Genomic DNA, 13393 nt, shown 5'->3' with positions numbered 1-13393 from the left:
CCCACCAACCCTCAGATTTCTGCTATCTTCCTTGGAAAGAAGATTGGCAGACGAGAAGCTTACCCACTATTGCTTCGCCAGCGAGAGACGATCTGACATCCCTCCACAAAGTTTAGATTGCCCTAGCAAGCGGCGGCAGAGCTGGGCGCTCAGGGCCAAGTTTGACCCTTTAACGCTCTGCTCTGCAGGTTTAAATCCCACTCCGATCAAGGCGCGAAAATGCTGGAGCCAGCTGAGAGCATCTTGTGCATCTATCCCCCAGCGCTGGGAGAGAGAGAGGAAAGAGAGAGGCAGGGAAGAGGAGGGAAGAGAGGAAAAGAAAGGAGGGGAGGCAGTTTGTATTTATAGCGAACAGAGTTCTTCAGCGCAATTTTTTGGTGCCACCAAGTGGCACACTGAGTCCCTTTAGAAACCTGAACATCTAGTCCAACCACGGAACACGCGCATACATTCAGGCAGATGCTCATTTATCGAAACTGAGAAGAGCCCTGAATCAGGTGTTTCCCAATGGACCCCATAGATTCTGGAACATGGAAATCATTGTCCTGCTTTCCCCTCACCAGTTGGGCCCACAAGTGGGACTGCTTTGAGATGAAGGTTTCATCCTCCCTGCGCAGAGGCTGTGGCCTCTGGATTATTTTTTTCTTCAGACAGCTGGTGACGGGTGACAAAGATAAGAAAGGAAGTGCCTAGGCTAGCAACGCCTCCTTGAAGTGGGAGCCCCTGATTCTCTCAGCCTCCCTTTCCCAGGTTTTGCTCTAAATTCATTTATGGAAAAACATATCTTCCTCCCCTTACAGTCTCATTTCTTCCAAGCACCTCTAATCTTCAAGTTCACTCCTTCAACATTCCCTGCCCTCCCCACCACACCAAAATATTGGGACAGAAACAAAACCCTAAGCTATTTCCCGTCCTGAAAATTCTCATCACTGCCTATCCCCCCCCCCCCAACAGAGAAATTTTCGTTGTCAAGGGTCCTCAGAGGTCATTCAACTTGACCCTAATAGTTCTATTTTTGGATTAAGTTTGAACTCCTCCCCCTCTAAAAAGAAAGATGTCTGTCTTTGGACAACCTCTAACCAGATACCATTGTGATAGGGTTGATTCTATGTACTTCCAGTGTCTTGGGTGTCCTTGAGATGAAGACTGAACCCTTTGCTACTCCAAGTTCCTTAATCTAACCCTTTCTCTTGAACCTCCCCACCCACCTGTGGCCCCAACTACACTAACCACTTGAAACACCTTAGCCTTTAGATTCTCCCCTGAGGCATCCGTAAACACCACTCCACAGAGTATCTCTAATCATCAGAATCCAACTGCAAGGAACCCTCTCTCAGACTGTCTTTGTCTCCCAGTGCACCCTGTCATCAAGTTGAAGTTGGCTGAATCATCATTCTGGAGAAGTTAAATTAAGGGGCTCTATCTAGTCTTGATGCGTTTTGAGGACCAAAAGTAAGGACAAAAGCCCATTGGTTTCAGACCGTCAGTCCCATAGGAATCAGTTTTGCAAGCAGCAAATGGAAAAAATTGTCCCTCCCGATTCCTCTGTCAGCAAAGGGTAGGACTCAAGAAAGACCTCTCAGACAGTGAAAATCTGAGTCTGCCTCAACCAAGAATTCACTAATGTCTGAAATCTCCGACCATGCATCTGACCAGTAACAACCTAATCCACTCAAAAGAGACACACCATTCGTTCCTGCACTGCAAACACCCTGTGGTGCATATGCATCGGTATGCATAGGGAAGAAGATATCCTATGATACACTAGGTCTCAAAGCCTTCTTTGTCTCAGATAGATTTTTCTCCTTTGAATTAAAAAAAAAAAAACCATTTTCTATGGAAACGAGGCTACTTAAATCTCTCATTTATTCAAGTAAAAGCAAAACGATCTTCATACATCTCCCATTGGATGGACAGTTCTATTGTGTGTACCCACCAGAGATTGACTCGGAATTCATTTCCCATTCAGGCAACACACGTCCTTCCAGGGTGACTTTCCCAAACTTACTGGACCTCACCGTGCCTGTGTCTGCAAAAGCCTCATGGTCGTCAGCCTGGACTGCCCTCTTCTTTGTACCCTCGCCCTACACAGACATAGGCACAGACACAGACTCACACACACGCACTAACAGACACTGACAAACACAGACATAGAAATACACACACGCGCGCGCGCACACACACACACACACACACACACACACACACACACAGCCTTCTTCACCCTCTCCCTTCACTCTCAGGTTGGGGGAAGGGGGATTTTCTGCGCATTAGAAATAAACTAATAAGTAAGGAGCTTGAAGAACGGAAGAGAAAAAAGGTGGGCTTACCAGGTGTTTGGACACCTGCACTCTTAATACCCCGAACCAGCTGCTGATGGCCAGCACATCCGATCTCGGCGCCTCCAGTACCTTCCAGGTTCTCCCTGCCCCTGCAGCAGCAGCAGGAGCCGCGGTGGCGGCGGCAGCGGTGGCAGCTGGAGCGCTAGAGGCAGAGGAAACAGTGGCTGCAGTAGGGATGGTGAAAGCAGTGAAGGCAGCAGGGCTAGCTTTGGCCAGCGCCCGGAGCACGTGCCTGCTCCAGCTTGTAAACGCAGCTGGAAACCGAGTGAGAGCGCCGCTCTGCTCTTTCTACACCTTTTCAGCGCTGAAAGACGTGAGGGAGACACTAAGGCTGAGGTGGTGGGTTGGGAGTACAGGCGTTCGTGAAGGGTGAGGGGGTAGCGGGAGCATCTAGTCTACCTAGTTCTTTTACCCGCTGGTAGCTAGCCACTGGTCCTGTCTCTCACTTGCTGCCATTCCTGAAGTGCAGCTAGGATGAGGATTTGGGCCGGGGGAGATGTTTTGGAAAACTGGGGCGATGTGTCACTTGGACAGGAGCTGAAGAGTCAGAAAGGTAATGAGTCTAAGTAAGATGCCTGACAGAGAAGTGGACATAAAACCCCTCGAAAATGAAGATTCCGATCTATGTTTCCTTGTAGTGGGAGCGAAACAAACCAACGTTTTGAGGAGAAAGTTCTCCCTGTAGATAGTTATGTTCCTGATGAAAGTGTACATTAACTAGAGGTAGGGGAAAGAAAACACCCACAGCGGGTCAAAGCTCCCACAATTCCCTAAAGTGGTTGCAGCCTTTGACAGGATGTTACAGTTGGGGAAGGGATGATTTGAGGGAGGGAGAGAGTAAGGAAGGATAATTATAACTATCAATATTATTGAATGATAATCATTGAAGATGTTGGTTCTATATGGTCTGTCATATATTTAAAGCAAGTTATGCTTTTTCAAAGGGCTTCTGAATCTCATTCTTTCCACTTTGCTTAAATCATTTAATATCTTTTACTTCTTTCAACATGCACATATATGTTCTTGCTCCCCAGCAGTCATCTGGAAATGTCAAGGGTGTCATCTTTGTACTCATAAATATGGAATTATTTTTGTTTCTGCCACTGAATTAAAATCAAAATTACTAGCATGGTTCATTTTAAAGAAAACATAGCCATTCAAGTGAATACAAAACAATTATTGTTGTTATGGTTATTAATGTCTGCCTGTATTGCCTTTATACTTCCCTAACTGAATTCATTGTGCCAGATGCTTGCAGCAGCTGGATGGAAGATTAAAGAGTAAAGTGGAAGAGGTTGGTCCTGATGCTCACAGTACTAATGCTTATTATTAACCTTCCCAATCAGACTCTAGACAACAGAAGTTTTTCATGAGTAAGACTTAGGATGTAACAAAAGAACTACTTAACCTTCTATTGTGCAAAGTTTTGGAAGGTAATTTCTATTCTGTCTCTATTTGCAGGTCTCCTTCTTTAAGATTCCAATTTAACTAGATTGTCAGTAAAATTTCCTTTCATTTAGCAAAATGCCAATTAAAGCACATTAGATAAAACATATCTAATCTAGGAGATGGTAAATGATGAATGGAGCATAAGAAGCAAAAAAAAATGATACAGAAGTGATTTAAGGGTAATTGAGAAATTGTGAGTCTGATAATATCAAAGAAAAATATTAATACAAATACTGTGCTTGGCATTTTAGGTACTAGTCTTCTGGGGGAAGTGGAGTTCAATATTAATTTATATCCAAATCATTTCTATCTTGAAAATGGAGGTACCTAAACTAGAATTATCCCCCATGTCCTCTTACCTGGATCTTTGCTCCACAGAGATTTCACATAGGATGTACAGGCATGTTGAACGAGGATTAGATCACAATGTCTAAAAAAATCTACTTTGAGTGAATATTTTAGAAATGTTGAGTAAACAGTTCACTATTCCATTCCTCCTGGATCACTTCTCTGGAAAATCAATGAAGATTTTCCTAGAGAACTATATCTAATGAGTTTAAGTTGAATGAATACCCCTTTCTACAGAACTCTTAAATCCTACTGGAAGGGTCCTAGAGTGCCATTATCATGCTGACCACATTTTGGGTTATCCATCCCTAAGTAAACTCTTAATTTTTGTTCTACCCACTTCACTAAAGAAAAAATCTGGAAAGGGATTTTTGATTAGGGAAAATGATGTTTTAAAATATTTTCAGTTTTACTTTTTACCAAAATTTTTTTAATTTCATGGACTTGTGAGTTAGCTTAGTTTCTTAGGGGATTAAGCTATGTTTTTACAGATCTGAAATGTCTTTTAGTCAATTAAATAGTTCCATTATCTTTCATGTCTGCAGACCACAGTCTCTACCTCATCCTTTCATAAACAATGGTTGTTCAAGAAAATGGCTCAATTGAACAAACATATTTCTGCTAATAAAAGCACAGTTCATAGTCAATGTCCTCTTGATAGTAGGTCAATATGGTGATTTCAGGATAGCAAGGACAGTCATATATGAAGTTTTTCAGTGAGAATTTTAAAATAAAGTTTTATTTTTAGAACTTTTAAATGATGCAATAGGTAAAAGTTATTAGAAACAATATTAGGTAAAATATATTTGAAAAAGCGTGAAAAGGGTTGAGGGAGATGGGAATCAAGTTCTGGTATGGGTAGGATTAAGTAGAATTCATTTTCTTACTTTTATAATAAAAAATAATAAACTTCCTTACATGATTCTTTCAGGCATGAGAAAAGTAAGTGGGAAATTCCTTAATTTATAGCGATATTGATTCTAGATGACATGTATAATCCTTTAAGGTCTAAAGATCACTTGACATAAGTGACTTCATTTGACACTCACAACACTCATAATGTAGAAGGTGTTAGTGTCCCTATTTTTAAAATGAGAAGAGACAATATGCTATATAGGATAAAAGGTTTAGCTAGGATTTAGCAAAGACTTAGGTTAAAGCAAGTTGTATTTCAGCCAGTTCATTTGGTTCTTGAGAGCTGATTGTTAAATTTTCAATGTGGACATTTACACTTTAGAACATGGAAAATATTGCAAATCAGAGTTTATCTCATTTTTTGTTGATTATCTAGATTTTCTTTTTCTTTATTTATTTTCTTTTTTGAAAATAGCCTTACCTTTTGCCTTAGTGTCAAAGTTAAGACAGAAGAACATTAAGGCCTAGGCAATTAGGGTTAAGTGACTTGTCCAGGATCACACAGCTGGAAAATTTTGAGGTCAGATGTGTATTCAGGACCTCTGTTTCCAGGCCTGGTTCTCTATATGCCTCAATTGTCTAGACTTTTTTTTTAATGAAGAAAATGTTAATGATGCAGATTGAATTTGAAAGTACATAATTAATTTTCAGAGAGCTGGTTATCAAATATTTGCAAGCACATTCCCTGGAATTCTTGCCTCTAAAGTGTATTGGCTGTGTCACCTTGGCTAATCAAGTTCACTTTTTAGTCAAGTGGTCTCAAACTCAGAGAAATGGGGTCACTAAATTTCACTTAGGGATATCTGTGGCTGCTTATTGAATTAGAAGACCACATATTAGCATGTGTACTGTAGCACCTGTACTGACAGAATTTTCTCTAAAGGATTCCCTTAAATGAATGAAATCACAAGTTCAGTATCATTACTTTTTAAAAAAATGAATAAAATGAGACAGATAAAAGTCATGATTTGACCAGGATGACAATGATAATAAGAAACTGAAACAGGATTTGACCTGTATCATCTTGTTGGTTGACTCAATTTCAGCACAATATCTCTTCTGTTCTAAACCTTTTCCTTTTTCTCTCCTTTTCTCTTTCCTTCTCCTTCCCTCTCTCATTCTTCTTTCTCACTCATCTTTCTTTTTCACTCTCTTTTTCTTCCTTTCTGAATATGGAGTATTTGGATTTCAGAATCTCCTCCCCTATTAGATATATCAATAACACATATATTTTAAGTCATCCCTACAACGAAAAATAATTCTGCCTTTTGAACTAGATAAGATCAGATTTCTCCACTGAAAAATCTCTCTTTTCAAGGATATACTTTCAAACAGTTTTTCCTATTACAAATTCTTTCATGTTCCAGTGAGTATCTTACAATAGTCTTGCTTAGATAAATTATTTCTTCTTTCTTTAGAGGGTTGTGAGTATGACCCATCTCATAGGAGAGCTGTCACTTTCTGACTTTAAAATTTCTTTTACTCTCTATATTATGAGGCCCTCTTCTCAATCAAGTCCTAATAAAAGAACATGTAAATTAGTTCTCAGATTTTATCAACTATTCTCAGGATATTTAATATTTATTCATTATGTGATAGATCATGTAATTCATAGAATATAGGAAATATATCATTTTTTTCAAAATTCAGTTCAATAATCTCAGAGTATACTTATTTTTATTCTCAGGATCTCACTTTTTAATCAGGAGAACCAATCAGTCATTTTCAATTAAAATATTACAAAGCATATTAAAATATCTATATTTTAAATTGTAATAATAATGAATTCATTCTTATAAAACCAAATATGCTAACCTAATCATTAAGCATGCATTTATTCAATAGTGAACTTTGAAATAATAGTTAAATTTATTAATATGCATCAAAAAAATGAGAGAACAGGCAACTCAATGTCACTAATCATGTTAAGCATTTTGAAAGCATAATTCTATGATCAAATGTCTATAGAAAAAAGCAAAAAAGTAAAATCCTGGATTAATGCCACCATGGAACAAAGTTAGAATAATGAATCCACATGTATTAGGGTTATACAGATTACTAAATAATATTTAAGTAACAACTTGACTTATTCTCATATTTAATAACAAGTTTAATCATACCATTAATTTATTATTTCAAGGTCCAGTAAAACTCAGGAGGCATGTTTAAATATTTTCTTCTTAGTCAATTCAGTTTCAATATATCTCTCCATGAATCAATCAAGTTCAGAAATTTCATCACAAGTTATCAAATTTAAGTTGTTTAAAAATATGTGCAACCTTTTCCTCAATAATAACTATTCATGGGACTTACGGGTAAGCAAGGCAACAATCTATATGTGGGACGCTTCCACTCCCTAGCACCCACTGATATAGACAACCTCAAAAAGCCATTAAAACCATTTTCTTAAGAATGGAGGGACCCTACAGTAGGGCACAGCATTGAAGGTACATGGGATTTGGGCATTTCCATACTATAAGAGGGTGAAAAGGCTTCCACCCAAACTCGAGCCGATCTACCCTCTCCCACCCAACCTACGGAGCCAGACTCAAAGGCAGCACATGCCAGAATCAGCAAATAAGTGAGGGGCACCTCTAGGGTGAGCAAGGGGAAGCTCTAGGTCCCTGGGAGCTGAATAAGACCACCAAAGACCTACCCCAGAGAGCAGATACACCTGAACCTAAGGTGGATGGGGGAGTACAGATCTTGGGTGCTCAGAGCCAGCATGCACCAGAATCATCGACTGAGCAAGGGGCACCTCTAGAGTGAGCAAGGGACACCTCTAGGTCCTTGGAAGCAGACTGAGACCACCAAACACCTACTCCTGAGAGCAGCTACACTGAAAAGCCCAGCATGCAGGGGAGCTAAGACTGTAGGTGCCCCCCAAAAGATAGTGCAGAGCTGCTAACAGTGGTGATTCGAGAGCTTGCCTCAGGCAAAATCCTTGCTCCTTAACTCCAGACACAGAGAACCTGCCCATCTCACTCAGATTTCTGACTTAAAAGGGAAGGTAAATCCCCCATAGTGATGGATAATTGCACATGGTAGCCCCAAACTCTCTCCAAGAAGAGCAAATAAATAAATAAACAAACAAATAAATAAATAAACAAAAGCAGTGACCCTCGAAAATTTTTACGGAGGGAAAATTCATACTACAGAGGAAACACAGGAGGAAATTCAAATAAAAATAAAGCATTCTAAAGAATGGAAATTGTCCACAAACTTTAGAAGAATTTGAATTGGAGCTTATCAAAATAATGGAAGCCTTCTGGCTAGAGAAGTGGGAAATGGTTCAAAAAGAAAATCAAAAAATTATAGCTGAAAATCAAAAGGTTAAAGGAGAAAACCAGGCCTCAAGGACGATAATTGAGCAACTGGAAAACAGTGATCTTACAAAACAGAAAGAATTAATAGAACAAAGCAAAAAGTCCGACAAAATAGAAGAAAACACAAAATATCTCACCAACAAAGTGACAGATCAGGGAAACAGAGGAAGTAGAAATAATTTGAGAATCATTGGTATACCTGAAAAGCCAGAAATAAATAGAAATCTTGACATCATACTACAAGAAATCATACAAGAAAACTGCCCTGATGTTTTCGAACTAAGCATCAAAATAGACATTGAAAGAGTTCATAGAACAACCTCTATATGAAATCCCCAAAAGACAACTCCCAGAAATGTAATTGCCAATTTCCAGAGCTTTCAAGCTAAAGAGAAAATCCTACAAGAAGCCAAAAAGAGACAATTCAGATACAAAGGATCACCAATCAGAATCACACAAGACATGGCAGATTCCACACTAAAGGACCTCAAAGCCTGGAACATGATATTCAGAAAGGCAAGAGGCCTGGGTCTTCAAACAAGAATTACCTATCCATCAAAACTGACTATATATTTCGAGGGGAAAATATGAGCATTCAACAAAATAGAATATTTCCAAGCATTTGTAAAGAAAAATACAGAACTAAGTGGAAAGTTTGACATCCAAACACAAAGATCAAAAGAAACATGAAAAGGTAACTAAGAAAAAGAGGGAAAAGGAGAAAAGAGTTGTTTTTATTCAAACTCTCTTCCATAAGGTCTAAATTAGATAAAATTATATATATATATATATACATATATATATATATATTAATATATGGGGAAAATGTTATTTGTAAATCTCAAAAATTGTATTCATTATTATAATAATTAGAAGAAACACTCATAGGAAAAGATTGGGGCATTAAGGGCTATAAGATGATATGCAAAAGAAAAAGAAAAAAGGGGGGCAATCAAAGATGGTACCAAGAGATACTTGAAGAAATAAAATAAATAGAATAATCTTTTTCACACAAAGATCCACATGGGAAGGGGAGTGGAAGAATACTCTTATAAGAAGGAGAGGAAGAGAGTGCTAATAGGAAATTCTTAAACTTTACTCTCAATGAAATCAACTCTGAGAGGGAAGAGCATCTAGATCTATTGGGATCTGGAATTCTATCTTATCCTACAGGGTAAAGGAGAAGGGAAAAGTAAGGGGGTAAGGGTGAGAGAGTACAAAAAAATGGATGGAAGGAGAGAGGGGAGGGAACTTAACAGACCTTAAAAAAAACAAGAAGGGATCAAAAAGAGAAGGACCAGAAAAGGAAGCATATCAAGGGAGAGGATTGGGGGACTGATTAAAAGTAAACCACAGGTTTAAAAGGATATAGCAAAAGAAGAAAGGTCAGAACAAGGAGAGGCTATCAAAAGGCTAAGGAATTCACAAGTGACAATCATAACTTTGAAGATAAATGGGATGAACTCACTCATAAAACGTAGATGAATAGGAGAGTGGATTAGAATTCAAAATCCTACCATATGTTGTCTACAAGAAACATACCTGAGGCAGGTAGATAGTCGTAAAGTCAGAATTAAAGGTTGGAGCAAGACCTAATGGCCCTCACCTGATAGAAAGCAGGCAGGAGTTGCAATCATGATATCTGACAAAGCCAAAGTAGAAATATGCCTCATTAAAATGGATAGGGAAGGTAAACATATCCTGATAAAAGGGAGTATAAATAATGAGGAAATGTCACTAATCAACATGTATGCACCAAATGGTATAGCACCCAAATTTCTAAAGGAAAAACTAGTAGAATTGAAGGAGAAAATAGATAATTATACTATACTAGTGGGAGATCTGAACCAACCATTATCAAATTTAGAAAATCAAATCAAAAAATTAATAAAAAAAGAGGTGAATGAAATCTTAGAAAAATCATAGTTAATAAATATATGGAGAAAATAAATGGGACAAAAATACACCTTCTTTTCAGAAGCACATGGTGCAGTCTCAAAGACTGACCATATACTAGGTCATAAAAACATGGCATACAAATGCAGAAAAGCAGAAATACTTAATGCAAACTTTTCAGATCATAAGGCAATAAAAATAATGATCAGTAAGGGTACATGGAGAGCCAAATTAAAAATTAATTGGAAATTAAACAATAGGATTCTCCAAAATCAATTAGTTAGAGAACAAATCATAGAAACAATTAATAATTTCATTGAAGAAAATGACAATGATAAGATATCCTTTCAAACTCAATGGGATGCAGCAAAAGCAGTACTCAGGGGAGAATTTATATCCTTGAGTTCATATATTAACAAATTAGGGAGGGCAGAAGTCAATGATTGATTTGTGCATGTAAATCAAAAAACTTGAAGGCAAACAAATTAAAAAACCCCCAGAAGAAAACCAAATTAGAGATCCTAAAAATAAAGGGAGAAATTAATAAAATTGAAAGTGATAGAACTATTGAACTAAAAAATAAGACTAGAAGCTGTTATTTTAAAAAACAAACAAAAGAGACAAATTTCTAGTCAATCTAATAAAAAAAGGAAAAAAGAAAAGCAAATTAACAGTATCATAGATGAAAAGGAAGAATTGACCTCCAATGAAGAGGAAATTAAGGCAATCATTAAAAATATTTTGCCCAATTATATGGCAACAAATATGCCAATCTAGGTGATATGGATGAATATCTACAAAAATACAAATTACCTAGATTACCAGCAGAAGAAATAGAATTCTTAAATAATCCCATATCAGAAAAAGAAATTGAACAGGCCATCAAAGAACTCCCTAAGAAAAAATCCCCAGGTGTTCTGATGGATTTACAAGGGAATTCTATCAAACATTCAAAGAACAGCTAATCCCAATATTATACAAACTATTTGACATAATAAGCAAAGAAGGAGTTCTACCAAAATCCTTTTATGACACTAATAGGTACTGATTTCAAAGCCAAGCAGGTCAAAAACAGAGAAATAAAATTATAGACCAATATCCCTAAAGAATATAGATGCAAAAATCTTAAATAGGATACTAGCAAAAAGACTCCAGCAAGTAATCCAGAGGGTTATTCACTATGATCAGGTGGGATTCATACCAGGAATGCAATGATGGTTCAATATCAGGAAAACCATCCACATAATTGACCATATTAACAAGGAAACTGACAAAAATCACATGATTATCTCAATAGATGGAGAAAAAGCCTTTGATAAAATACAACACCCATTCCTATTGAAAACACTTGAAAGTATAGGAATAGAAGGGCTTTTCCTAAAAATAATAAATAGTATGTATCTAAAATCATCAGCAAACATCATCTGCAATGGGGATAAACTAGAAGCCTTCCCAATAAGATCAGGAGTAAAACAAGGATGCCCATTATCACCTCTATTATTTAACATTGTACTAGAAACACTAGCAGTAGCAATTAGAGAAGAAAAAGTAATTGATGTTATTAAAATTGACAATGAAGAGGCCAAGCTATCACTCTTTGCAGATGATATGATGTTCTACTTAAGGAATCCTAGAGAATCAACTAAAAAGCTAGTCAAAATAATCAACAACTTTAGTAAAGTTGCAGGATACAAAATAAACACACATAAGTCATCAGCATTTCTATTTATCTCCAACACATCTCAGCAGCAGGAATTGGAAAGAGAAATTCCATTCAAAATCACCCTAGACAATATAAAATACTTAGGAATCTATCTGCCGAGACAAGTAAAGAAAAAACACTATCCTCATTCAGAGAAAAAACTGTGGAAGTAAAAACACCAAAGTAAAGTAACTGTTTGATTACATCAAGGTCAAGGGGGATATTATTGGGGATGTAGACTCTAAATGAATACCCTAGTGCAAATACCAACAGTATGGAAATGGATTCTATTCAAGGACACATGTAATACCCAGTGGAATTGCGCATCGGCTGTGGGAGGGGAAGGGGAAAGTGTGGGAACAATAGAAAATGATTTTTGTAACCAACGAATATTGTTCAAAATTGACCAAATAAATTAAACACAAACAAAAATAATAATAACTATTCATATTTCCCCTATATATTTAATCCCTTAATCTCCTGAGATTTAACAACTATTAGAATTATTGAACCCAAAAATGTTTAATGTTCATCTTAAACATATTATCCAGTATATAGTAGGTGTTTGATAAATATGGACTGATTGGTTATACCAAAAATAAAAATGAAAATAGAATGATGATTTTAAATTTTTTTCTGATTCACATCATTATTTTAACTATAAAAGGTTTTTGTTTACTTCTGAAATCACAATGCCTCCCCATTTAGTTTAGTTTTTAAAACCCTTCCTTTCTATCTTAGAATCAATACTAAATATATAAGTAAATGGGGATTAAGTGACTTGCTCAGGATCACACAGCTAGGAAGTGTCTGAGTCCAGATTTGAACCTAGGACCCTTTGTTTCTAGTTCTGGCTCTCAATCCACTGAGTCACCCATCTGTGCCCCACACATGTAGTTTAGTTAGGATATCAAGGTCTCTTTGCAAGGATCCTCTTCATGCTTTCTCCAAAGTAAAGATTATGATAGATTCATAAATAAAAAGAGCTATTTCCTCTCCATAATAAAGAATCATTGTTTTCTCTCCGGTTTCTCCAATTTATCTTGAGCCATAACAGAAAAGCCATCTCTTCAGCTTCTCTCAGGTCCTTAACCTTAATACTTATCCTCAAGATTTACTCCTCATAAAGTTTTTTATGTTTCTTCATAAAATAAGAGCTGAAAGTTCTAAAAAATATTAATCTTCCATTCTCTCTTCTCCAAATTTTATCTCCTAAATCCTCATAGATCAACTAAATTCATATAGACTGGTTCCATAGAAAGAAGCATATCATAGAATGGCAATTACAGCTATAACTCCTAACTTTTCAGCAACTAAAGAGAAAGCAATAGTTTGTAATCTTTGTAGAAGAGATGTTATAGAAGTTGTTATAGAAAGATAATGGTAAGGACCTGTCATTCATTGGCAATATTTTC

General features: G+C 36.9%; 1 protein-coding gene across 6 annotated transcripts in view; it reads right to left on the bottom strand.

The window, feature by feature from the left end:
* Positions 1-2892, bottom strand: part of GRM5 (glutamate metabotropic receptor 5) — a 705122-nt gene extending 702230 nt beyond the window's left edge. For 3 of the 6 annotated variants that reach the window (XM_056794885.1, XM_003340952.4, XM_056794883.1), the window contains exon 1: positions 2331-2892. The gene's annotated coding sequence lies outside the window, so the exon portion shown is untranslated. Of the gene's footprint in view, positions 1-63; positions 611-2330 lie in introns of those variants that run through there. The other 3 variants (XM_016421987.2, XM_016421984.2, XM_016421985.2) reach the window with 1 other exon arrangement.
* Positions 2893-13393: the final 10501 nt, after the last annotated feature.

The sequence above is a fragment of the Monodelphis domestica genome, chromosome 4 (genome assembly GCF_027887165.1).
Source record: "Monodelphis domestica isolate mMonDom1 chromosome 4, mMonDom1.pri, whole genome shotgun sequence".
Classification (NCBI taxonomy): domain Eukaryota; kingdom Metazoa; phylum Chordata; class Mammalia; order Didelphimorphia; family Didelphidae; genus Monodelphis; species Monodelphis domestica.
This window is presented reverse-complemented; position numbering and strand designations above follow the sequence as displayed.